Source organism: Saimiri boliviensis, chromosome 9 (assembly GCF_048565385.1).
Source record: "Saimiri boliviensis isolate mSaiBol1 chromosome 9, mSaiBol1.pri, whole genome shotgun sequence".
Taxonomy (NCBI): domain Eukaryota; kingdom Metazoa; phylum Chordata; class Mammalia; order Primates; family Cebidae; genus Saimiri; species Saimiri boliviensis.
The window spans coordinates 38,578,433-38,605,068 of record NC_133457.1 but is presented as its reverse complement, the minus strand read 5'-3'; the positions used below and the strand labels follow the sequence as shown (position 1 = coordinate 38,605,068).

Genomic DNA, 26,636 nt, shown 5'->3' with positions numbered 1-26,636 from the left:
GCTCCTTGGAAGCGGAGGTTGCAGTGAGCTGAGATCACAGCACTGCAGTCCAGCCTCAGCAACAGAAAGATACCATTTCAAAAAGCAACAATAAAACCCTTTTGATATTGAAAGTCACTGGTGGGAGACTCTGCTAAAAAGATAAGCCACAGGAAAAAATATTTGTAGAGCACATGTCTGATAAAAGGCATGCATCCAGAATATATGAAGAATTTTCAAAATTAAATGATAAGAAAACAAACAACTCAATTAAAAAATGGGCAAAAGATTTGAACAAGCCCTTCACCAAAGAAGATATACAGATGGCAAATAAGCACATAAAAAGATGAACATCATTTATCATTAGGGAAATGTAAATTAAACCACAATGAGATATCACTGTATAGCAATTAGAATGTCTAAAATTATAATAAATATACTAACCATACCAAGTGTTGCCCAGAATGTAGAACAACTATAATTTTCATATACTGCTGATAAAAGCATAAAATAGCATGACTATTCTGGAAAGCAGATTGGCAGTTTCTTAAAAAAGATAGACACATACATCTGCTCTGCAATCTAGCCATTCCACCTAGCAAGGTATTTTCTCGAGAAAAGGAAGCATATGTCCATATAAAGACTTGCACCTGAATGTTTATATTGACTTTATTTATAATAGCCCCAAACTGGAAATGACCCAAATGTTCATATACAGAAGAATAGATATGAAGTATGAGTGTTAATATCCATATAATGGAATATCTGTCTGCAATAAAAAGGAATGAACTCTTGATACATGGTTCAGCATGAATGAGTCTCAAAATAATTAGGCTAAATAATAGAGGCCTGATGAAAGAGTGTATACTATGTGATTCAACTTATTTAAAAAATTCTAGAAAGTATAAACTAATGTTAATGACAGTTTATATCAATGGTTGCTTGGGGATGATGAGGTCAGGGCAGGGCAGGTGGGAGAGATAACAAAAGAGGGTACCAGGAAACGTTTAGTAGTGATGAATGTGTTCATTATCTTGAGTGTTGTGGTGGTTTTATGGGTATATAGATATGCCAAAACATAGAAATAGTGTGATTTAAGTATATGCAGTTTATTGTATGTCGGTGATACCTTATTAAAGCTATTTAAAAACTGTTTTGTTCCCACAGTGCTAAATTCAAATGAAGAATTCAAATGGGGGACAAGAGGTTGTGTTTAGGTACGTCCATCTCTGCTGCTTGAGAGGCTCAGGGTAAGAATAAAAGTGCAGGCTCATCACCTGCACATAACCTCACTCATTTTTCTTCTTATCCTTTCCATTCGTGTTTCTGCTTAAATATAACCTTTTCAGAGAGACCATTGATTAACATAATATCACCTTCTCCCTTACCTTGCTTTATTTTTCTTCACAACACTTACCAGTATCTTATATCTCAAGGGTATTTGTTATTCAGCTATAGTCTGTCTCACCCACTACAATTTAAGTTCTGTGAGGTCAGGGACTTTACCTCTTTGGTTTAATGATGTGAATATTATGAGTAAAAGAATGAAGAAATGTAATAATAAGTACATGAATGCTTTTGGAGTTACAGTTTATCACACAATATTGTATCGACAGTGGTTCCAGTCACTTCAATGACATGTTTGAACCACTACTCCTGCAAAAGTAGGTAGCACAGGAATTTTTGTGGGATGCGATTTTATGAACTGGGAACTATCCTGAAGGCTTTTAGGAAATGAAAGTTTCCCTGACTTCAAGTATATTTGCTGTAACTCGTCTTGATTCATTATTATAGATTGTGATGGTGACTAACTCCTGTAGTAAAAATAAATAGAAGTAGGGGCTGAATAACTTCTAAAGTTATTACTGTTTGTCCTATAACTTTAAGTAAACATAAACTGTCAAGGCAATTACTGAGATGTAATCCATTAGTAATTCTAGAGGATGAACTTGATTTATTGAACAGCAAACGAGTGATAAGAACTTGACAAATATTTCTGAGCTGTCTCCTTCAACAATCAGAATCTTGTAACACTTTTTAAAAAAATATTGTAACAGGCTCTTTGTCACCTAGACTGCAGTGCAGTGGCATGGACTGTGCTCACTGCAGCCTTGAAATCCCAGGCTGAAGCATTTCTCCCACTTCAGCCATCCAAGTAGCTGGGACTACAGGCGTGCACCACCATGCCTGGCTAATTTCTCTATATTTTGTAGAGATGGGGTTTCACCATGTTGCCCAGGCTGGTCTTGAACTCCTGGGTTCAAGCAATCTATCCATCTCAGCCTCTCAAAGTGCTGGGATTAAAGGCATGAGCTTCCATGCCCAGCATAACTTTTAAAGATTCTTTGAGATTTGAACAGGGTGATGACAGCCAGGATGTTTTCTTTTCACAAATTCTCTAAATTTTTTTTTTTGTTGATTTTTTTCTTTTTTTGTGTCTTTTCATAAATTCTTTAAGTGGTGTATGGTCAATTTATTATTGAAAGCAATGTTGGCATCCTTGTAATTTAGAGCTAAGATTTTTGGACCAAAGTCTTTTTTCTTTTAAAAAACAAGTTTATTAAGGTATAATTGATATACAAAAACTGCACATATTTAATGTATACAATTTGATGAGTTCAGACATATGCATACCCCTGGAAGCCATCACCACAATTAAGGTAATGGACTTGTTTTTTTAAATGGAAAAGAAAAACTGTGTTACTCCTTGAAATTGCCTTTTTTGATATGTCAAACACAGTGGCCTAATTGCCAGGATATTTTCAGCTCTGCGTCACTGAATTTATTTTACTTTGGGAAAGTTTGATCTACCTCTGAGCTTACCTGTGTCACGCTGCCCAGGTTATTATCTTTGGTTCAACACTGTCATTATGAAATCTAAGTGTTTTAGATTAGCCAGAGCCCTTGAAAAAGATTGAATGTTGCTTCTTCTGTGTGTTTTTTCTCCTTTAAAAACAGTCATTTCCCCATCTTAAAACAAACAAACAAACAGTCATTTCCATTTTTATTTTAGATTCAGGGTACACGTGCAGGTTTGTTACATGGGAATATTGTGTGATGCTGGGGTTTGGGGTACAATTGATGCTGTCACCCAAGTAGTGAGTGTGGTACCCAACAGTTTTTCTCCCCTTGTCTGGCTTTCCTCCCTTCCTCATCTAGTCCCTAGTGTCTGTTGTTGCCATCTTTATGTCCATGAGTATTCGATGTTTATCTCCCACTTATAGGTAAGAACATGCAGTACTTGCTTTTCTTTTCTTTTCTTTTTTTTTTTTTTCCTCTCCTGAGATGGAGTCTCCCTCTGTTGCCAGGCTGGAGTGCAGTGTTGTGATTTTGGATCACCGCAACCTCTGCCTCTTGGGTTCAAGTGATTCTCCTGCCTCAGCCTCCCAAAGTAGCTTGGATTACAGGCATGTGCCACCATGCTCAGATAATTTTTGTATTTTTAGTAGAGACAGGGTTTCATTATGTTGGCCAGGCTGTTCTCAAACTCCTGATCTCAAGTGATCTTCCCACCTTGGCCTCCCAAATTGCTGGGATTACATGCATGAGCTACTGCGCACATCCAGTGTATGGTTTTCTGTTCCTGCAACAATTTGCTTATGATGATGGCCTCCAGCTGAATTCATGTTGCTGCAAAGGACATGATTTCATTGTTTTTTGTGGCTGAATGTATCAAAGTTTGAAATAAAAATGGGGAGTACTTTGAGCTCCCTTAAGTTACTGTGGATAAGAAGTTCCTCTGCTGTAATAGTCCTCCTCAATTAGTATTAATATAGAACAGTAAGCTAGAATGAGCATACTCTCATTTCCTTTTTCCTTCCTTCCTGCCTTCCTGCCTTCCTCCCTCCCTTCCTCACTCCCTCCCTCCCTCCCTCCTTTTCTCCTTCCTTCCCTTCCTTCCTCAGAATCTCTGTTGCCCAAGCTGGAGTGCAGCGGCCCTATCTCAGCTCACTGCAGCATCCACCTCCTGGGTTCAAGTGATTCTTGTGCCTCTCCCTTCTGACTAGCTGGAATTACAGGTGCATGTCACCACACCTGGCTAATTTTTGTATTTTTAATAGAGACAGGGTTTCACCATGCTGGCCAGGCTGGTCTCAAACCTGACCTCAGGTGATCCGCCGACTTTGGTCTCCGGAAGTCCTGGATTACAGGTGAGAGCCACCACGCTTGGCCCTTACTCTCACTTTCTACAGGGTCTTTGTTGTTATGTTGGTAACCTGAATTGAGATATATTATTTTACAGTTTTTTTTTCTTTTCTTTTTTTTTTTAAGATGGGGTTTCACCAGGTTTGTCAGGCTGGTCTTGAGCTCCTGACCTCAGGTGATCTGCCCGCCTTGGCCTCCAAAGTGCTTGTATTACAGACGTGAACCACCGCTCCCGGCCTATTTTACAGTTTTTAATATCAGGTTCAATTCAAGATACTCCAAATCTATCTCTGGCCCCCACTTGGATTTAAATGATTCCTAGGTATGCTTGTGGGTGGTCTGGTCAAAATAATATGCCAACTGTCTTCTTAATCTTTCCACGAAAGCAATTCTTTATGGACTGCTAACTTATACTGACAGATTATGCATGTATTGAATCCCTCAAACAGACCAATTCTTTAAACCCAGTCAAAACACTGAAAAACCTGAGATTCCCGTGCAATTAACTACAATTTGATTAGCCTAAAGAAGTACATAAAGGATGTTTAACTAACATGAAAACTACCAGGTTCAGAGCCTGAATATTTCACAATATAATTTGAAATGTTTTAATGGCAATAGTTCTGAGCATTCTCAATGAAGCTTACAAGCTTATCATTAGGAAGGAGCTCTTTCTAAAAAGTAGAATAGACATAGAGCAGGGGGTTTTAACCTTGGTTCCACATTACAATTGGCTGAGGAACTTTTAGAAAATATTGATGGCCAGGCCCACCCCTAGAGTATCAAACACTTTTTATGCATTGATGATCCTCACATATTAATCAATTATTTTATTATATTATATATTGACTAATTTTTTATTCTGAAATATACTTGTATTCCTGGGGGTAAATCTTACTTGGTCATGGCATATAATCCTTTTTATATGTCACTAGATTCAGTTTGGTAGTATTTTACTGAGAATATTTTTGTTTATATTAATAAGGTATATTGGCTGTTTCATGTGATGTCTTTGGTTTTCATATCAGGGTAATAATGACCTCATAAAATGAGTTCGTTTAGAAGTGTCCTTACTCTATTATTTTTTTGGAAAATTTGTGAATAATTCATGTTTTTTTTTTCTTCTTTAATATTTGGTAGAATTTACCACTGAAGCCATCTTGTCCTGAGTTTTCCTTGTAGGAACCTTTTTGATTACCAATCTTTTTAGTTGTTATAGTTTCATTTGTATTTTCTATTTCTTCTTGAGTTAGTTTGTTGTTTCTGTCTTCCTGGAAATTTATTCATTTTATCTAGCTTAACTTATTTGTTGGCATAAAATTGCTCATAGAATTCCCTTAGAATTCTTTTTATTTCTGTAAATTGGTAGTAATGCACTTTCTTTTGTTCTGGTGTTCAGTAATTTGAGTCTTTTCTCTGACATTTGTGGTCAATCTATCTAAAAGTTTGTCAGGTTTTTTTTTCAAGAAAGTAATTTTGGTTTTGTTTATTTTCTGTATTGTTTCTCTATTCCCTATTTTATTTAGGTCTGTTCTAATCTTTATTACTTCCTCTATTTCGCTTTTCTATAACTCATTTATTAAGTTTTCTAAGAGTAGGTACTAGTGTTGATTTTTATTAAATGCTATTTGGGGGCATCTGTATTAATAGATTTCCTAATATTAATTAATTTATTCCTGAATTTCTACTAGATTATTGTGGCATAAAGGGAATGAGGGACATACGTTCTCTTAAATTCCTTTTGTATTTATCAAATATCTGTAGTGAATATATATGATTTTAATGATTAGAAACATGATTTATATTTTATTTTAAAAAATGATAAAACTATAGAAAAGTAATGTGAAGTATCTGATCTGTGTATGGAAAATTTTGATAAAATTGAAGAACATGGAGAAAATCTCAAAGTATTTTATTACATATAAAAACTCATGTCAATATATATGAGAAATAAAATTTAAAGAAAAACTGGGAAAATAAGCATATAACAAAAAAAAAAAAAAAAAGCAAAAAACCCAAATTCTTACTCATTAGGAGCTCCTTAAATGGGAAATGTCCAAAACCATCTTAGTATATAAATAAGCTAATTAACAGAAAAGAGAATCTAAAGCAAGGAAATGAAAAGTACTAATATATATTTGGAAAGTTGTTACCAGCATGATAGACATTTACATTAAGTTGAGATGTTACGTTCATCTAAGAAATCAGGCCAAGATTTTTAAAATGGATATTGCCGAAATGTTGGTGAGAGTGCAGTTTGAGAGGGAAACTCACATATTCTTGCTTTAAGTGTAGGTGGTATAAACTCTTTGGAAAGCAATATGGCACTATTTCAAGGGCCTTAAAAATGTTCATACGTTGTGACTAAGGCAAAAAAAAACCCTGAAAAATATAAAATGATTTAGGGACAAGGAAGTTCAACTGAGTAGTGATTTTAATAGCAATAATTGCTAAATATATATATGTTAATCATTAGCACATTAATGAGATTCAATGTTTTGTAGCTATTAATATTATCACAAAGGATTTTTAATACCATAGAAAGATACTGCTAATTGAATATTATGTGAAAAAATAAGATACAAATTTTGTTCAGTTAAATAAAAAAATTGTTTAAAATGTTAAGAAAAATGTATAAGGTAAAATAAGGAAAGAAATATGGAGTCTAAAAAATCCTCACTGGAAAATCGAATAGGTCTAGAGACTTTAAATTTTTTTTAAGAGGCATCTGTCATAATTAATTTAACTTTTATTTATTTGGTTCATTCAGGTTTTCTCCTTTTTGTGTCAACTACATATAGTTCTGGAAAATTAGGTATTTTCTTAAGCTTTTCAATTTTATTAATTTTGGATTGGATAAAATTTGCTTAGAATTAAATAAAACCTTTACAGTTTTTATGTTTCCTATATTATTTGTAGATGGAATGTCTGATTTTGTCTTCTTTTGTGTTGGTTTGCTTAATTATCTTGTCAGAGTTTGGGCTGTCTTATTTATTTTTATATTTAAAACTAAAACTCTTAGATTTGTTTATAAGTTCTATTATCTTTCTTTCTTTTTCCTTATTTTACATGATTTTTATGTTCAATATTCTCTCCTCTTGCCTTCCTTAGGGTTTTTTTTTCTGTAGGTTTTTTCCTCTTACTTTCTTGATTTGAATGCTTTTTCTTTTTTTTCTTTTCTTTTCCTTTCTCTTTTTCTTTCTCTTTCTTTCTTTCTTTCTTTTTTTTTTTTTTTTTTTGAGACAGAGTTACCCAGGCTGGAGTGCAATGGCACGATCTCGGCTCACCGCAACCTCCGCCTCCTGGGCTCAGGCAATTCTCCTGCCTCAGCCTCCTGAGTAGCTGGGATTACAGGCACGCGCCACCATGCCCAGCTAATTTTTTGTATTTTTAGTAGAAACGGGGTTTCACCATGTTGACCAGGATGGTCTCGATCTCTCGACCTTGTGATCCACCCGCCTCGGCCTCCCAAAGTGCTGGGATTACAGGCTTGAGCCACCGCGCCCGGCTCGCTCTCTTTCTTTTCCTTTTTTCTCTTTCTTCCCCTTCCTCCTTTCCTCCCTTCCTCCCTTTTCCCCCTTCTTTCCTTCCATTCTGTCATCTTTTCCTTTCTCTCTTTCTTTCTTTCTTTTCTTTTCTTTCTTTCTCAAAGTCTCTCTGTGCCACCCAGGCTACAGTGTAGTGGTGTGATCTCGGCTCACTGCATCCTGTGCCTCCGGGCTTCAAGCAATTCTCTGCCTCTGTCTCCTGAGTGGCTGGGATTACAGGTGACTGCCACCACGGCCAACTAATTTTTGGTATTTTTAGTAGAGACAGGATTTCACCATCTTGGCCAGGCTGGTTTTGAACTCCTGACCTCATGATCCATCCGCCTCAGCCTCTCAAAGTGATGGGATTACAGGTGTGAGCCACTGTGCCTGTTTTTCTTTTCTTGTTTTAATGAACTACTTAAAAAGCTATGATTTTAATTCTTACCACAGCCATGACTAAATCCCATTGTTTTAATAGATTCAATTCTCATCTCCATTGTTGGTTTTATAAACTATTTATGAATATTTTAGAATTGTCTGTTTAGAATTCTAGAAATATCTAGAATTGGGTAGCTTTCTTCCCTTGACTTCTGGTTCCTGGTGATTATTTTCTTCATCTCTTTCGTCTCCCTTACTCCTTTTCTCCCTTGTCATCGGCCAATGGAGTATAACACAGGCAGTTTCAGGAAATAGTTTTGCTAGGTGGTGGTGGTGATAGGTGCTAGGGGCATGGTTGGATAATTCTTAGGCCTATGATGCCCCTGACTGAGCTAATGAGAAATGATCAGGATGAGTCAGACTTTTTCTCTTCTTCAGAGCTAGCATGCTCTTCCAGCTTAGCAGGTGCAGTGAGCTGTGGCTGCATTTTGCACCAGCCCACTACTGCTTCATTTAATGGAAATATCTCTATATTATGATACATAATATTTTAAGCTAGAGCAGTGTGTGTGTGTGTGTGTGTGTGTGTGTGTGTGTGTGTGTGTGTGTAGGGGCGAATTTGTTGGTAGGGAGTGGGTCTGTTTCTGCAGGCACTTGAAAGAAGAGATTCCAGACATTGTAGGTGCTTTGGTTTGAATGTGTGCCCACAAATTCAAGTGTTGCCAATGTGATAGGATTAGAAAGCAGAGCCTCTAAGAGGTTATTAGGTCATAAGGACTCCTCCCTCATGAATAGGACAAAAGCCCCTTTAAAAGAGGCTCATGCAGTGTTCAGCTCCCTTGATCTTCCATTCTTCTGCCACATGAGGACTCAGTGTTCCTTCCCTCTAGAGGATGTAGCAATCAGGTGCTGTCTTGGAAGCAGACAGCAGTCCTCACCAGACAACCACACCTGCCAGTACCTTGATCTTGGACTTCCTGGCCTCTTGAACTGTGACTGTGATAAATAACTTTCTGTTTTTTATAAATTACCCAGGCAATGGTATTTGTTATGGCAGCACAAATGTGCTAAGACAGATAACAGCTTTTCATTCTTAGCCTGCTTTTAAAAGTCAGCTGGCCTCAGAAAATGTTACTTTGGTAGTGGTGAAATAAGCAAAAAGCCCTAAGAACCAGTCCTTTATCACAGCCCAGATCACCTCCATGCAGATGACATTAGAGTCAGTATCTCCTGCTCAGATTCCATTGCTAAGCTCTAGAGGCCTCCCCTTGAATTTTCTACCTGCCCTTCAGACTCAACATAGTAAACCTGGAACCCATCATCTTTCTTCCTGAGCTCCCCGCTTTATCTATAGTTTTTATTTTGGTGATTTGCACCACTGTTTAACCAGTTCCCGATCCTGAATTGTCTCATATCCTTCACTTCTAGGTGATGCAGAGTCTTAATATATTTGGATGTTGTCCCCCTTGTCTCCGTCCTCACAGCCATTGCCTTGGTGAGGCTTTCACTTGTCTGAATTATGATTATTATTGTTATTAGAGTTATAGCCCAATCTTTATTTAAAAATCTGATCTGCCAGCTTAATGTTTTCCACCAACTTGGGGAGCTGAATTACAGTCTTTTGTTCAGGTGCTGTCTTTGTAGGTGCCTGATCAGCACCATTGGAGCCTTTTTAAAAAATATACTTGCTTAGCCTTTTTTGCTTCCTTAGCAGCCCTGAGAGCTTGTTCTCATTGAGACATTCTAAATCCAGGTTTCTGATTCCTCTTGGCCATGATATTAGCAAGAGATGCACCAGTAATGGCCATCTGGAATTTGACTACTCAGTGGGGGTTTTTTGTTTGTTTGTTTGTTTGTTTTTGAATTTCTTCCAGCTTTCCCTTTTTGTACTTCCTTCTGTAGAGGACCATCAATTTATTTGCTGAGGATTCTTCTTGGAAGTAAATGTATTAAGAAACTGGAAAACCTTGTCTGTCCTGGTGTTGTGCCTTCCATGTCCCAGGTAGATCTTACATCCGCTGAAACTGTATGGCCTGATTTTGATGGCGGTGGGTCCATGGGAGGAGAAAAGATGGTGAAGAGAAGCACTTACCTGGATTATCATGGCAACCTCCCACCAGGCTTCTTGCCTCTCGTTTGGTCCCAACAAGCTACTAAAGCGGTCTTTCTAAAAATGCTAATTGGATTTCATTTCTCTCCACTTGGCTTTCAGGATGAAGTTCACATTTCTCAGGTTAGAACAAGGCCCTTCAGGAATTTGCCTTTGCTTGCCTCTCTATCCGCAGAGCTCACCACTTTCTGTTTGACATGATTCACTCTAGTCAGATAGAACCACCTAAGGTCACTGAAGGCATTATTGCATTTCGAGTATTAATACAAAAACCCCTTTATTTTGAAATAATTTTAAACTTACAGAAAAATTGCAAGATTACTATTTAAAAAAACCCTTTCGCCTAGATTTACCAATTGTTAACATTTTGCCACATTCGTTTTATCTATCTAATCAATCATCATCTATCTAGTATTTGTTTTCTAAACCATTTGAGAGTAAGTTGTAGACATTATGTCCCCATATTTCTAAATTCTTCAGTGTGTATTTCCCAAGAACAAAAGCATTGAGTTATATTATACAAACACAGGGAGGCTATCAAAAGTTACTTATAATGTAATTTATCAATGTTATATTATAAGTAATGTAACGTTGGTTAAACAGTATTACCTACTTTATAGACCTTATTCAAGCTTCATTAATTTTCATAGTGATTTGTGTGCGTGTGTACACACACATGCACTCATGGATCTTCCCTTCTATGTAATTGTCATGTCTCCATGGTCTCCTGTAATCTGGACATTTGGAATTTTTAATCCCTTGATGGCTTCTCCCAGTCTCTTGTCTGCCTAGGATACTTTTTTATTCTTTTTTCATCCAGTTCTCTTTCTTTTTCAACAGTAGCACTTATAGCCACTTGCCCAGACATACTTTGCCAGACCTCACAATATGATTTTCTCAAATCTCTTTTCCTGTTGCATCACATAAAAACCTTCATCCTTGCTAATCATACTGCTTTTCTTATCTGATTTGTAAGCCACTTGAGGATGAGAATCAGGCCTTATTTAACTTTTTATCACCATTGCCCAGCAAAGTACTCCACATAAAGTTTGAGCTCAATACATGTATCTGAAATATTTTAATAGGCAACTGTTCCCATGAATCGGTGTTTAACACTTAAGAGTTAATACCAGCCGGGTGTGGTGGCTCACGCCTGTAATCCCAGCACTTTGGGAGGCCGAGGTGGGTGGATCACAAGGTCAAGAGATGGAGACCATCCTGGTCAACATGGTGAAACCCCATCTCTACTAAATATACAAAAAAATTAGCTGGGCATGGTGGCCCGTGCCTGTAATCCCAGCTACTCAGGAGGCCGAGGCAGGATGATTGCCTGAACCCAGGAGGCGGAGGTTGTGGTGAGCCAAGATCGCGCCATTGCACTCCAGCCTGGATAACAAGAGCAAAACTCTGTCTCAAAAAAAAAAAAAAAAAAAAAAAAAAAAAAAAAAAAGAAGAGTTAATACCCCTGATACCCAAAGAGTTTCTTCAGATTGATTAAAGTATGGGGAAATGGTTTGGTGAGAGTATGAATTGCTGTCATTGAATGAGAAAGTAACTGGCAGTATCTAAAAAATTAAAAATTTTAAAAACTAAAAAATGCTGTTTAAGGGGCTACATCCTATGATGAAGTAAGTGCTGGTACCTAAGGACATAAGTGCAAGGAAGTTTCTTGTAACATTTTTTATTGTAATAAAACATACCAGAAATAATTTGAATGTTCATCACTGGAAGTATAGTTGAATGTATTGTGGAATATTCATACAGTTAAAAAGAAATGAATATTGTGGTGTATTTGTGTGATACATTGGATAAATTATCACTATTACACTGAATAGAATAAGTCAAACACAAAAGGATGTAAACTTTATAATTTGTTGGAAATCAAAATGCAGGCAAAATTAGATTTATGACAGATCTATACCTTGGGGACTTGTTTGACTAGAAATAGGCAGGAGAGGACTTTCTGGATGGTGAAAATGTTCCATATCTTGTTATGGGTATCAATTGTGTGGATCTATGTATTTGTTAAAACTGATCAAATTTCACACTTAAGGTCTGTGTCTTAATAATATTGTTAAGCCTGGGCAACATGGCGAGACCCTGTCTGTATAAAAAAGAAAAAATATTAGCTGGGCTTGTTAACTGGTGAACGTCTATAGTCCTAGCTACTTAGGAGGCTGAGGTGGGAGGATCACTTGAGCCCAGGAGTTCAGGGCTATAGTGAGCTATGATCACAGCACTGCACTCTAGCCTGGATGATCAAGTAAGACAATCTCTAAATAATAATAACAACAACAACAACAACAACAACAATATTGTTAATAAGAAATGTGTATAGCCCCCGAGTTAATTGCTCTGTTTTGAGGGCTAGATCACAATAAGGTATAGCCCCCAACTACCTCTACATAAGAATATGTGTACAAGGAAGTTTGTTGTAATGGTATACATTATAGTAAAGCATTCACCAAAGACTTGAAAATATCCAAAATGTTCATCTCTAGAGGAATAAATATATTTTGATGTAATTATAATGATATAACTACTTAGACAATAAGTCAACCTTAATGCACTGATCTGGAGGGGTATGCAGGATATATTTTAAGTGAAAAAAATATAAATTATTGATTAGTATATAGTGTTTTTAATAAAAAGGAAAACCTTTATAATTATAAATGTTTGTATAGCATATGGAAAAAAGTTGAAAAATCCACACTAAACATGATACAGAGAATCTAGTGAGTTTATATTTCTATAGTATGTGCTATTTTTATAATTAAAAAACTCATTAAAGTAAGTTCATTCACAAAAAATTCATGCTAGATGAGTAAAAACATACTTTTTTTTTCTGTACTCTTACAACACAGAACACTTCTGTGACCAAGTGTTTGGGGCTTTTCCACACATACCACCAAGCAAGCAATCAGTTCTGCAGCAGACACCAGCCGGGTGTCTTCTAATTCAATTTTATTCTGGCAGTATCCACTTGCAGGTAGCATCAGATCTCACAGGTTGAGGGCCCAGTCCCACAAGATGGCCCCCCCTTTAGGAGCCAGTCACAAGTCTGGGCTTGAGGAACTTCTGGCCAACTGGCTATAAACTGGGGTTTCTATGGCCCCTCCTCTGGTTTCATTAATTTGCTAAAGCAGCTCCCAGAACTTGGGAAAACACTTTACTTACGTTTGCCTATTTATTACAAAGGATAATTTAAAGGATACAAACAAATAACCAGATAGAGAGAGAGGTGCAAGGTCTAGAAGGTTCCTGAGTACAGAAACTTCTGTCCTTATGGAGTTGGGTGCACCTCCCTCCTCACATGTGGATGAGTTCTTGCTCGCCAAAGTGGAAGCCCCCTGAGGAGAGTAGGACTGAAAATTCCAATTCTGTAAAGTCATGGTTGTTGCCTTGGTGACCAGCCCCCATCCTGAGGTAATCTAGGGGCTCCCAGCCACCAGTCATCTCATCAGGACACAAAAAATACCTTTTTTTTTTTTTCCCAAGATAGGATACTGTGTCACGCAGGCTGTAGCACAGTGGCATGATCATGGCTCACTGCAGCCTCCACCTCCTAGACTCAAGTGATCCTCTTGCCTCAGCCTCCTGAGTAGCCTGGGACTTCAGGCAAGCAGCCATCACACCTGGCTAACAAAAGATACTCTTATCCCTTGGGAATTCTAAGGATTTTGGATGCCTAAGTGAGGAAATGGGGAATAAGACCAAATATGCATTTCATTATAAAACACAAGGAAACATGGGGAAGTGATAGAAGTCTGAAATAAAACTAGCTGGGAAATTATGTTTATTGTTGGACTGAGTATATGGTTGGTTTGACTTGATTCCAATTGTTTTTCCATTCCAACCTTCCTTTGCCTTTTTGTCCTTGATCTAATTGTCCTTTGTTGAATAAATGAATAATGTGGATGAGTGATGTAAGTGCCTCTGAAAAAAAAATCACCTGAAGAACATTATACTGTGGTTCCATTGAAATTAAGCATGTGAGTAAATTAGTAGTTTAAGACTGGTAAGCCACCAATTTAGCAAATGTAACAACATTTGGCAAATATGATTTATGTTGTGGGGATGAGGCAGAAATGTTTTTATGTGTCCTGTGTTTATTTAACCTAACATTCTTTGGAGGGGTGCACAATTATGATGTACACAGAATGGACAAAGTGAAAACAAATGTTTGTATGGTTGGGCTTGTCCTTCTGGCTAAACCAGTCCACAGACCAACACACACCCAAGCTGCCTTCTGTTTCTATGGAGGCAGGGTGCTATAGGAAAAGGAGATGAAAACAAACAATGAAAATGAAAGAAAAAGCCTTCGGGGTGGGAGAAGCAGGGGTTTGAATCACAGTTCCTTTAAGAGTATACCATGTGTAACTTCTCTGAGCCTCTTTTTCCTCATGCTGAGGGGATTATGAGGTTTGCTGTATTTTAAAAAGAATTAAAAAAAAAAAAGATAGCACCGTCCTGACATGTATTAGGTCATTGAACATATTAACATATCTTCCTAGTTGCAATGTCATATTTTTATCTGTCCAACCATATCCTGGTATTTTTGTTTTGGAAATACCCAATATTAGGAGTGAAATTGGCCCAGAAACAAAGGGATTTATCAGCCACATTAGGTGACTTTCCATATTTCAGCTATGTTTGACATCTCTGCTCCTCTGGATAGACTGCAACTTCCCATCATGAAGTTGGCTTCCCTCTGCCCACACTTCTGCCTTTTTTCGTTGTGCCGTACAGTCTTAGCAGGATAAGATCCTTAAGTCTGCATTTGTGATAAAGGAGGCAGCAGCTTCTACTAAAGTGGCTTTCTCTATGTGTGTTGAGTCTGCCTGACTGATAACAGATCAGAAACAGCGAGTGGCCTTTGAAATTGAAGCGCTGACTGTAGTGGGGAAAATGAAAGGATCTTATGTTTTTGATCAAAGGATGATATCTTCCAGCTTGGAAAAGGGGGTTATTCTGCCTGCCAAGGCCTATGATACTCTGTTACTTACTTACCCTAGGGAAGAAGATTCAATTTCATAGCTATTATATTGCTACATAGTTTAAAAATATATTTATAGCTATACATTTTTTTTCAGCTATTTTGCTTTCCCTTTCTAACTCCCATCTTCCAGCCTGGCCCCCAGGTAAATTGCTCTGTGATTCTTAACGTAAATGGCAATTAAACAATCCTCTGCATCCTGGATCTTACCAAATATTCACTACTAAAGAGATGACAGAATTTCATTGAAGTGGGGGAATTAAATGAAGACAAGGATGCCATGTTGAATGGTAGGTACTTAATGGGAAAAATCTCTGGTGTCATTCTATAGGACATGGTTTCATGTTAGTAATGAAACTGGCTGAGAGAAAGGTGTGGGTGTGGAAAGGTCAAGGGCAGTGCCAAATTGAGTCTGTGATCACTGTATTAACCAGTGGGTGTCTGAATTTGACGAGAAATTCAACAGAGTAAAGAGAAAGGGGAAAGTCTAAAAGGGGTCTGCAGTACTAGACTGGAAAGAAGACTGGATATGAGGAGACTACTTGACTGAAAATTAGACAAGGGTTGGACAAATGGAAGACAACCAGGGGTTAATTCCCACACAAAGATTATATTCTGTTCTGAGTAGCTTGAGTATTTTGTGAGGAAGATGTTAAATCCTATTGATATCAAATGATGCCAGTTTCTGGCATACCAATCATGAATGCTGTATCTGCATGCACCCAACATATTTGTGTGAGGGTATACATATGTTACATATATAAATATACACATACACACTTGTATAGATTTATATTGTCTTATTTCAATATAGATCAGTCTTCTGCTTGTCAGTCCTGTTATTTGTTCCTTCCAACTACCTAAGATAAACCGAACAGGTAATTTCTATTTCTCCTTAAATACTTAATCTCTGTCTATATTATCAATTCACTCTCACTCATCCTACCAGTGGTTGCACTGTCCAATAGGGCAGACACTGAGCACTTGAAATGTGGCTAGTCTAAATGGAGATATATTATAAACTTAAAATGTATGATGAATTTCTAAAACATAAAAAGGGCATGTAAAAGATTGTAACAATTGATATGTGATGTAATTATGAAATGTTTTTGACAGGATGGGCTTAATTATAATTTTTTTCTGTTTCATTTTGTGATTTTAATGTGGCTGTTGGAGAATTTAAAATTACGTATATGCCTCACATTTGTGGCTCATGTTGTATTTCTATTGAACAGCAGTTTCATAGACCTTCTCACATCTTCCTTTAAGTAAAAAAATTGGAGTGACCCAGAGTGAGTTTCCTGATGGCTTACCCCAGTCTTCATATTGACATGCCATCTACCTACATCTGTCTACTCATAGACAGTATCATGAAGTGGTTAAGAGCCCAGTGCTAGAAGCACATTGCCTGAGTTTAAGCTCTAGATTCGTTACTTGCTACCTGTCTGACCTTGGGCAAGTTGCTTTATCTCTGAGAGATATATTATCTGTAAAGTAAGATGTAATAATAGAATAATTACAGAATACTTAATAGGATTAGTACAAGTATTAATTGAGTCAACATATGGAAAATACTCTTAACTATGTGTGGCTCAAAGAAAATACTCAAGGTTAGCTGCTTTATTGTTCCTTAAAATTCTCAATGGAAGACATACTTTGTCCCTTAGACGGGGTTAGATAGAACTCTATGGGGATTAGTGTTCTTGGATGAAGAAATAAAGGCATGAGAAAGGTGATGTTGATAGTCACCATCAAGATCATAGTTTGAGGCTGTGAATTTTGAGAAGGAGGTGGAGTCCAGAGAGAAGCACAGAGTTCAGGGTCTTCCATAGAACACTGCTGATGTAGGGATGAGGCCAGTAGAGAAGAAAACACAGCCAGTGAGAATAAATCGAGTGAGCAGGAGCAAGTGAGCCAGCTTAGACACAGGAGTCATTACCTCAAGATGCTACTGAGAAGCGCCAGAGAGAGGAGGACCTGGCAGCAACCGGTCTTTTTATTAGGATGGTGGTTTGCAAAATTTAGCACACATCAGAATCACCTGGAGGCTTTGTTAATACCCACATTGCTGGAAACTACCTGCGGGATGATTAATTCAGTGGGTCTGAGATGGGGCTGAAGAATTTGCATTTCTAACAGGTTCCCAGGTAATACTGATGCTACTGGATCCCAGGACAGCACTGTGAGAAGCACTGTAGGGTTGTTCTCAAGGATGTGGCCCTATGATAGAGCAGCTGAAATCTCTACAAGAGGAGGTTGATTGCCTCCTTCATTAGGTTCATTGGCCCTACGGTGCAGAATACCTGAAAGCAATTGCTAATACTGATCTGATGGAGCTGTACTGGCAACTCTAGTCCCTTGCCTGGCCAGATCTATTGTTTCCTAGGAAAGGCAGACAAAATGTAAATGAATGCTTCCTCATTTGCAGTAGCTGAGATGAAAACGAGATGGGCTAGTCAGTCTGGTTAAGGGAAGGTAGCTTTGTGGTCATTTGGATATCCAGTATTTACCCTGGGCACACTTCAGAACAGATCTGTGCCCTGGAAAATAGCTTCAAGCACCCTGATTGGAGGCTAAGGTTGTTAATAGTTTTCTTCTCTTAGTTGGGGTTGGTTCAGATGATGAGCAGAAAACAGAGTAGTGAGCAAAGGCTCCAACGTCAATAAGAGCCAGGGGCAGCTTGGCATCACTCATATGCCCGCATTCCTCTCTCGCTCACTCCCTCCTTCCCTGGCTCGTAGTAGTGAGCGTGGTTACCTCCAGACTTTTGTCCTGGTTCCTCTGGTCTACTCCAAATTCCTCCCCTCATTTTTACAGCTAAAAAATTTTGCTCTCTCAACTTTTCTTTTTCTTTCTACCCATGCACATGTTAAATTCTCCCCATCCTAAATAATCAAATTCCATAAACCTCTCAAGCTATTGCTCTTACAGGCATCTTCATGTTTCCAGTCAGAATTCTGTCCATGGGGAAGGCTTACATTTTTCTTTTCTTTAATAAGGACAAAGACTCGGACTATTTTTGTCAAAATCTATTTTGAGAGAAAGGCTCAACTCCTGTAGCAGTGAGGGTGCCAAATGTTGGCTTGGGATGGCTTTAGTCTCTATAATTTCCATTACCCTTCCAAAGCCAGCCACTTAAACATGTGACCAAATACAAAGAGTGATTTCGCTATGCAATAAACTTGCAAAACAAGTTCCTTTGCCCTTACTTTTAAGCAGATTGCACTCCTAAGCACCTCTAGGGAGAAATTCCGGGGCTTCTACAAATCTGTCTGTGGCTTAGGGATGTCCTCTCAGTCTCATTTGGAGGCTGAGAGTTTCAAGTCTGGATCTTGGATGTCCAATGCATGTCCCAGGGACCAGTCCTTCTCAGTGCAACAATTGATGAGGCCACTGGAGATATCCCACTGATTTCTGAATCTCCTATACCCGGGGTTTCCCAAACTTTCCCCGTGGTAAGAATGATCTGGATAGTTATTAAAAACAAACAAGCTTGATACCTCTCCTATAATGCAGATTCAGTAAATCTGGGCCAGGTCTCAGAAATCTTGCTTTTAACAAGTATCCCAAGTGGGATTTGGGAATATTTTACAGCATTTAAGATAATATCTGGTATCTGGTATACCAGGTATATACCTATTTGGCAAAACAACTGTACTCAATAAATAGTTGCTGAATTTAATTTGCTTATTTATACCACTTTGCTTCATAGTGACTTCCACTTTGATACTTTTAGTGAACCTTGTCTGTTTTAAAGGATCATACCACTATGACCCTTCTAAGCATACTATCCCTGCAAATTATATCAACTTGAGTATTGAGTATTAGAATTCAATACTCATTTTTAAATGGTAGAATCCACCTGTAAATCCCTATGCTGGCTATACACAAAGTCTTTACTATCACCTGTATGACAGTTTATTGCCTAACCTTGCTGGGGAAACTTTGTTTTATGGAATTTCACTTATGTAAATGAAATAGTTCATCATTTACTGATAATGAGCCATGTTTGCAATTACCCTGGAAGAATATGCTTTATTAAAATCATGATATTAGATTTAGCTTTCTAAATCATTTTATGAAGCTAATGTAACATTAATACCAAAACCTAACAAAGTATCAAAACTCTAATGCCATCAGCTAATTTCCCTTACAAACACAGATGCAGAATTCTTAAATAAAATACTAGCAAATCAAATCCAGCGTTATATTAAAAGAACAATATATGATTAACCAATAACTTCCAGAAATCCAGAGATGACTTGATATGAGAAGATATATCAGTGTAATTAATCATATTAATAATTGAAAGGAGCAAAGGAGCCAGATGCTAAAAAGGAATTTGATAAAAATCAACACCTATTTTAAAAAAAGACCTTTACAAAACTTAGGGTAGAAAAGTAAGTCCTTATCAGTATGTTATGCAGTGTTTATTTTAAATGATTTATATGATGCTTAATAGTTACCACTAGAAGAATACTTGTCAAAATCAGGATCAGAAGAAGAATCCTACTTAGCATCTGTACCATTTAACAGTCTTCTGGAATGTGTAGCCTATGCAATCAGATTTGAAAAACAAATAAGAAACATAAGCCAGATTACTCTTTGATGGTGATTTGATTACTGATCCTAAAGAATCAACAAAAATAATTTTAAAATCATTAAGAGAATAACAGTATCAAAGTTTTCTTATAAATTGATAATAACCAGATGTAAAATTATTCTAATAACAATAATACAACACATATAGAATACCCGTTTAGAAACATCATAAAAAATGTGTAAGATTCATGTAAATTTTGTTAAAGGAAAAGCTGAGTTGAAATATGAAAAAGTATGTTACAGTTATAGATCAAAAGACTCAAATTTAAGATGTCTATAACCCCACATTAATGTGTAAATTTGATGTAATCTTCTTGAGATATAATTGGTAGCTTTGGGGATGAATAAGACTAAAAGATTCAAGACTCATTAAAAAGTTTATACGGACTGGCCAACATGGTGAAACCCCGTCTCTCCAAAAAATATAAAAATTAGCCAGGTGTGGTGGTAGGAGCCTGTAATCTCAGCTACTTGGGAGGCTGAGGCCAAAGACTCGCTTGAATCCAGGAGGCAGAGGTTGCAGTGAGCAGAATTTTGCCATTGCACTCCAGCCTGGGTGACGAGTGAAACTCCATCTTAAAAAGAAAAAAGTTCATATTAAAAAATAAATGGACACAACCAAGAAAATTTTGAAAAAAATGTGGTGTGTGTAAGGAGTGTGTGTGTGTGTGTGTGTGTGTGTGTATAAGTGTAGATTTGAAAGTATATTTTAAAGTTACAGCTTTAAACAACAGGCTACTGGTAAAAGTATAGATGACAAGATGACCAGAATCAAACAGAAAGATCAGAACAGACCCAAATTTGGTAATACAATATGACAATGATATTTCAAATATGTGGGGAAAGAATAAACGATTTGCAGATGGCACTCTGTGAAGTGTTGCAGGCTGATGCAGAAAATCCCTCCTCTGTACCCCTCCCCTCACCTCTGGTTCACAGCACAGCTCCATTTATATTTGTAATACATATAATGGCTTCTCATATAAAATAATTTTGCCTGGAGAAAGCATTCCACTGTTTTAAAAAGGTATTTGAAAAACCGCAAAAATAGAAGGTACGTGATCAAATGTTTAGGTATATGGAAAGGAATAAAGTTAAAATCTTAAAATGCTAATGTAAATTTCAGATGGATTATGGACTAAATGTAAAAAATGAAACTCATTAAAGAACTTAAGAGAATGTAGGTAAGTATTTATATGATCTTGGGGGTGGGAAAAGCTTTTCTAGCATACAAATAGTATAAAAGAAAAATGGATACGTTTAACTATTTAGAAATGAAAAATCTTCTGTATGTAAAAAGCAGCAGAAAGATGATTAAAACTTGTGATAAACTGGATAAAACATCTGTAATATATTATTTTAAAAAGATAATATATTTTTCTTATGAGAACATCCTAGATTAAGGATGTTCTCATAATAAGAAAAAAATGTGCAGCCTAGTAGAATGGACAATGGATATAATAGACTGTTGTAAAACAAGAAATTTACATGGCTAATAAAAGCATAAAGAAACAGCATGACTAGTAGTTGGAAAATGCAAATATAAATAGATACGAATTTCTTTATCAGTCTGATGATAATTAGAAGTCAATGTTATTAGCAATGCTAGAAAGAAACATTCTCATGTTAAAGAGGGGAGGGTAAATATAAACTGGTACCATTATTGTAGAAAGCAATCTGGCAATGTGTAGCAAAATATTTAAATCTGCAAATTCTTAAATATAGAAATGTTACTTTTAAGAATATATCCTAAGGAAATAGTCATGGTTGTGCACAAAGATACATGTAAAGGAAAACTTATTAAAGCATTTTGTACAGTAAGGGAAAATTGTAAACAAGCTATATATCCAACAATAGGGGATTAGTAAAATAAATTAGCATATTCTTAAAATGAAATACTTTGGAGGCAAGGAAATGGTGCTGTTAAAGAACATTCAATAATCATGAAATTTTTATAGTTGGTGATTAAAGGAAAAAAGCAGGCTATAAAAAATGCAATGTATTATGACTCCTCCATATGAAAAATGCATTTATATGCCTAGGAAAGATGTTAATTTTGTCTAACTTTGAATGTTGGGCTTTTGAGGGTTTTTTATTCTTTTTGGTATTTTTCTGCATTTCCCAAGGTTTCTACCACAAACATTTACTATAGTTTAAATCATAAAAAGCCAAGCAATATTGGAAATTACTTAGATTTTTCAAATTTTAGCTTTCAGTTAATCTCACAGTGAGTTTGTATTGAAATTCAGTCTCTAAGTCTTTATTTTCCTATGTTCTATTTTTACTATCTACATTTTCTTCATAGAGGGTTGATGGCATTTTAATTTGCTGAGACAAATGTGGAGCAAACCATTTAAGTTTGTGTTTACAGCATTGCATTGTTGCATGCTTTTGGGAAAATACAGAAAGTTTTTCATTCTTTTTATTAGCTCCATAATTACTTTCTGTAGTATTCTGCCATGATAGCAAAAAACTTGAAAATGTAATTAAGATATTCTCAAGCACGGCAGGAGATTTTGCTGGGAAAAAAGAACCTTAAATAAGAAGCTTAATGATAAAGTGGGGCTTGAAGACTGCTTCCAACCTTGACATTTGTGGGAGAGGCCCTAAAACACTGTATAACTTCACATTTTTTGTGATTCTAGTACAATATACTTATTGTTCAATCATTACCTTATTGTTTGATGTAGCTATTGCATTGGTGATTTCCATGCTACTTTTCTCTTTGATAGCGGAGCTTTCTTCATTTTATTTTGCAGAATCTACATGTTGTACCGTTTCAGGGAATGCAAGGGGCATAATTGAATAACCCTATGCAATTTTGGGGTTTAACTTGGTGAAGACAAGGACAAGAGTTAGGAGCCCTTCCTTACCGGTGGCTACCACTGAAGTTGTTTATCTTATGTATACTCAAATCCCTGTATGTCCAAGTTTCCCTATACTAACTTTGTCTAGGCAATATGAATGTGCCTATTCCTTGGTTCCTGATAGAAATTTATTGGGACTAGAATCTTGCCCTAAATCTCAGCAGTTGACGGATGAGTTCTTGCTGAGATCTGAACTGTTTTCTTTGTGCTCCCTGCTGTTTATTGAAATCTTTTCCCAAATCAGATGGACCACATAAGTTCATGATGATGTTACCTCTTGACTGCCTCATTGACCAATAAGTGAAAATGCTGCTGTAGACTCTTTGAGCATCTATGTTACCAGATAAATGCACTCTCTTCTTATGGAATCTCTAGTGTGGATTGCTGACCATCAGCTTTGGTGCTCAACCCTTGCAAAGGCAGTTCCCTGTTCTGGTTCCATCTAATTTAGGGAGCATTTCCTCCTCTACCAGCCTATGTCTAGAGGCTGATTTGTCCTGAATTATGACCCTATTTTTTTCCCAGGATATGGAACATAGTTTAAAAAGGAGCAATTCCTAAAGAATTAGAGAGAATTTTTTCTCATTTTCTTTAAATTATGTAAAATATTTTGAGATGTGTAATAGTGGTTAAATAAATCTGAGTAGCTTTTAACTTATTTGGAAGTAGGGTCAGATTGACCTCACAATCTCTGGGATACATTGAAGTTTCACTATTTTAGTTCTTTTAAAGGGCCCAGAGGGAAATAGCCATTTGTAAGATTTTTTTTCATAAAATAAATAGTTTGATAGATAACTATGTTTAGATAAAGTCTGCACACTTCAATGGACAAATAAATAGATAATGTCAGAAACATTTATTACACAAATTTATCCTCATATTTTATTTAGTCAGAGGCATTTATAAACCTAAGAAAAAAATTGCTGGCTTGAAACATTCATAAAGTAGCAAACAAATACCCTTGGGCAAAGAGTCTACCCACATAAATTGATTTCTAAATAAAGATTCAATTTAGATTTAAAAGTCTTATATGCACCCAGAGGTATCTATTACATCTGTAATTTCCTTGTGGGGTTCTGATGCCTGATTCTGCTGTCATCAGCTTATTAGTTGCTTTCACATGGAGGAGCAGAGCTTCCAATTAGCACAATTTTTAAATGAACATGTGTTGGAAATCATTGCCTCCAAATGTCACTTCTCTTACATTGATCTAGTCTTGTCTTTGTCAGCCTTTCTGCTGGTGCTATTTGGGATCACCTAGTCAGCTTTGGGTTATGGTAACCTGAGATAAAATTTAAAATTTAATTTTTTTTTCTATTTATTGGGAAATATGACAAACACATTAAAAATTTTAAGATACAGAAGAATTATCAAATAGTATTTTCAGTTTTGTAGTTAACTCCTCCTCATCCCACTGAGAGTGCAGGTGATGCTGGGAGCATACCCAGAAGAGCAGCAGCAGGAGTGAGTGCCTCAATGTTTCTCTCTCCTCTTTTTATTTTTTAATTTTGTTATTTATTTTATTTTTATTTTTTTGAGATGGAGTTTCTCTCTGTTGCCCAGATTGAAGTGCAATGGGGTGATCTCGGCTCACTGCAACATCCACCTCCCAGGTTCAAGCAATTCTCCTGCTTCAGTCTCCTGAGTGGCTGGGATTTCAGGCACCCACCACCATGCCTGGCCAATTTTTGTTAGAGAGGGGGGTTTCACTATGTTGACCAGGCTGGCCTCAAACTCCTGACCTCATGATCCACCCACCTTGGCCTCCCAAAGTGCTGGGATTACAGGCATGAGCCACTGCACCTGCCCATTTCTCTCCTCTTTTGACTTGTCCTCTCCCGCAGAGCCACTGAGCTTGCAGTCCACGTGATCACCATTTTTGTAGCAATACTGCATTCACATGGGGCACATTGTCTTCCTTACCCCTCTGAATTCATCAGGAGTTACAAGGATATCCTCATGGACATCTATGCAATTTATTATTATTTTTTTTACTTCAACGTCAGCCCTAGAACAGTTGCACTAAATGTTTTTCTTCTGTATAATAATGATTTCCTGCGCATTAACATAACCCAGATGTGCAGCTGTCCTTTTGTCTAAGCCCTGGACAAACTCTTGACTCAACCACACTCCTTTGCTTTCTCCTTTCAGAAAAGGAATCACACCCACCGTATCCTGGGGTTTGTCCTTTTGTGGAAGATGGGCAGGGTTTCTGGTGGAAGTCCTACGATAGAGCATTTGATTTGGAAAATTCTCACTACATTTTTCTCCCCCTGAGTCTTTCTTCTGTCTGCCTCATTGCCGGCCCGGGCTCCCTCTCTGCCTTTTACTCATCTCAGCTACCGGGACTCCTTTTTCCATAGCCCATCTCTTCATGTATTTATCATTCAGTAGATAGTGACAATTAGCAGACAATGAACTTGAAGGCAGAGATGTTTTCTTCGGATGTGTCTGTACATGCCTGGAAGAGTTCATTACAGTAAACTTTCAATAAAGTTTTGAGGCATAAATAAATGCCAAAAGGTACCATGTTTGGAAGATTTGCTCTTTTCATTTTGAAAGAAAGTAGAGAGTTTATTTTCTTGTTTGTTCTTATTATTACCTGTGTTTATGGGAGCAAGATAAAATGGAAAACTGAAGCAATTAAAAAATTAAATAGCAAATCTATCACTTTAATTTTGGGGGAGAGAACTTGTTCATTCATTCAATTGGTCAGTATTTTGTTGTTGTTGCTGTTGTTTTTGAGAAAGGGTCTTGCTCTGTTGCCCAGGCTGGAGTACAGTGGCTGGGTTTCAGCTCATTGCAGCCTCCACTTCCCAGGTTCAAGCAATTCTCCCACTTCAGCCTCCCAAGTAGCTGAGACTACAGGTGCCTGCTATCATGCCTGGCTAATTTTGTACTTTTAGTAGAGAGGGGGTTTCTTTATGTTGGCCAGGCTAGTCTTGAACTCCTGACCTCAAGTGATCTGCCTGTCTTGGTCTCCCAAAGTGCTGGGATCATACGTGTGAGCCATTGTGCCCAGTCCCAATTGGTCAGTAGTTTTTGAGAGCCTCCTATGTGCTAACAAAGACTCTCCCCTTGACCAGTTTTTAGTTAGGCTCCTTTAAGCCCTCTTCTCCACTAGACTCAAACTTGGTGTTGTCCTGTCTGTGGCCTGCCCAGCCCTGTCATAGCAAACAATCCTAAATCATCCCTTGGCTTTTGATATCTGTCTATCCTGGCTTGCCTTCAACAAGAATCCTGTTAGGTCAGCTTAGCAAGAATCCTCCTACCTTTGATGTCTTCTCTCAGTAATTGCCCATCCTCTGACCTTTTACCCTGAACTTTAGTTACAAATCCCCACTTGTGCTTGTTATATTTGGAGTTGAGTTCCATCTCTCTGCCCTATTGCAAATCCCTATTGCAGTAATCTTGAAAAAAGTCTCTGTACCATTTTAACAAGTGTCAGAGTAATGTTTTCTTTCATAGTGCCAAGCACTAAAAAGATCAGTTACTCGCTTTTGTAGGGCTTACATTCTAACCGGTGTAGAGAGAAAACAAGCAAATTTTAAAAAGGACAGAATTATGATATTTATGTAGATAAGGGACTTCTTTAAATTGGATGATGAGAGGGGCTGCTCTAGGAATCTGAAGGTTGAAAAACAGAAACTCCAAGCTGAGAGGAGGAAAAGGGCACTGCAGGCAGGGGGCAGGGTGGGTACAGCCAGGAGCCTAGACCACGTGGAGGAGGTTCTAGGAACAAATTGGAACATAGTGGGTGAGGAGGAGGAAGGCACAAAGATGAGGCAGAAAAGGAAAGAAAAGCCAAGTCATGGTGGGCTTTTTAAGCTGGGTGAAGAGTTTGGAATTTATTTCATGTAAAATTGGTAACTTAGCTTAAAATGTTTGGATGTCTTCTGTGTTTTTTCCATGGCATTGCTATTGTTGGTGGGTCTTAGAATTGTGAAACATCGTTGCATTCTTGTTACAGCTTGCCCTTCCTTGCATTTATTGTTATGCATAAGATTACTGAAAAGCAGGAAATTATT

The 26,636-nt window shown here is 37.3% G+C and overlaps 1 long non-coding RNA gene and 1 pseudogene across 2 annotated transcripts in view; one reads left to right on the top strand and one right to left on the bottom strand.

The window, feature by feature from the left end:
• LOC141585624 (uncharacterized) overlaps window positions 1-26,636 on the top strand; it is a 361,964-nt gene that overhangs the window by 58,343 nt on the left and 276,985 nt on the right. For both annotated transcript variants that reach the window (XR_012519208.1, XR_012519207.1), the window contains one exon: window positions 1,147-1,229. This is a non-coding gene — a long non-coding RNA (uncharacterized LOC141585624). The remainder of the gene's footprint in view (window positions 1-1,146; window positions 1,230-26,636) is intronic.
• Window positions 9,614-10,154, bottom strand: LOC120368322 (large ribosomal subunit protein eL24-like; annotated as a pseudogene).